The sequence below is a fragment of the Chelonia mydas genome, chromosome 1 (assembly GCF_015237465.2).
Source record: "Chelonia mydas isolate rCheMyd1 chromosome 1, rCheMyd1.pri.v2, whole genome shotgun sequence".
Taxonomy (NCBI): Eukaryota; Metazoa; Chordata; order Testudines; family Cheloniidae; genus Chelonia; species Chelonia mydas.
The window spans coordinates 106752598-106754350 of NC_057849.1; positions in this window are offsets into that span (position 1 = coordinate 106752598).

Consider the following 1753-nt stretch of genomic DNA (forward strand, 5'->3'; position numbering starts at 1 on the left):
CTCTGTTTGATTGTCTGTCCAGATATAATGTAAGAAATTTTGGACAGCGCAGCCACACAATGCAAAATTTGAGGGAATGTTCTATGCATTAGTGGACAGATCTCTATTGATTTTGATGAAAATCGGAAAACTGGAAAAGACATTTGCATTTACAGTTGGTCCAAGTTCTCAGTACTGAGAGCCACCTAATAGCTGGTTAAGCACTGGAATAAATTGCCTAGAGAGGCTGTGGAATCTACATCATGGAGATTTTTAACAGCAGGTTAGACAAACACCTGTCAGGGATGGTCTAGATAATACTTAGTCCTGCCATGAGTGCACAGGACTGCACTAGAAGACCCCTCAAGGTCCCTTCATAAGAACGGCCATACTGGGTCAAAACAAAGGTCCATCTAGCCCAGTATCCTGTCTTCTGACAGTGGACAATGTCAGGTGCCCCAGAGGGAATAAACAGAACAGGTAATCATCAAGTGATCCATCCCCTCTCTCCCATTCTCAGCTTCTGGCAAACAGAGGCTGGGGACACCATCCCTGCCTATCCTGGCTAATAGCCATTGATGGACCTATCCTCCATGAACTTATCTAGTTCTTTTTTTAACCCTGTTATTGTCTTGGCCTTCGCAACATCCTCTGGCAAGGCGTTCCAGAGGTTGACTGTGCGTTGTGTGAAGAAATACTTCCTTTTGTTTGTTTTAAACCTGCTGCCTATTAATTTCATTTGATGAGCCTTACTTCTTGTGTTATGAGAAGGAGTAAATAACACTTCCTTATTTACTTTCTCCACACCAGTCATGATTTTATAGACCTCTATCATATCCCCCCTTAGGCATCTCTTTTCCAAGCTGAAAAGTCCCAGTTTTATTAATCTCTCCTCATACGGAAGCTGTTCCATACCCCTAATCATTTTTGTTGCCCTTTTCTGAACCTTTACCAATTCCAATATATATTTTTTGTGATGCGGCGACCATATCTGCACGCAGTATTCAAGATGTTGGTGTACCATGGATTTATATAAAGGCAATATGATATTTTCTGTCTTATTATCTATCCCTTTCTTAATGATTCTCAACATTCTGTTTGCTTTTTTTGACTGCCGCTGCACATTGAGTGGATGTTTTCAGAGAACTATCCACAATGACTCCAAGATCTCTTTCTTGAGTGGTAACAGCTAATTTAAACCCCATCATTTTATATGTATAGTTGGGATTATGTTTTCCAATGTGCATTCCTTTGCATTTATCAACACTGAATTTCATTTGCCATTTTGTTGCCCAGTCACCCAGTTTTGAGAGATCCTTTTGTAGCTCTTTGCAAGTTGCTTGGGACTTAGCTATCTTGAGTAGTTTTGTATCATCTGCAAATTCTGCCACTTCACTGTTTACCCCTTTTTCCAGATCATTGATGAATATGTTGAATAGGACTAGTCCCAGTACAGACTCCACTATTTACCTCTCTCCATTCTGAAAACTAACCATTTATTCCTACCCTTTGTTTCCTATCTTTTAACCAGTTACCAATCCATGAGAGGACCTTCCCTCTTATCCCACTGGATATGGGTTACCTAGGGAGGTGGTGGAATCTCCATCCTTAAAGAGGTTTTTAAGGCCCGGCTTGACAAAGCCCTGACTGGGATGATTTGATTGGTGTTGGTCCTGCTTTGAGCAGGGGGTTGGTCTAGATGACCTCCTGAGGTCTCTTCCAACCCTAATCTTCTATGCTTCTATCCCGACACCTTATTTTGCTTAAGAGCCTT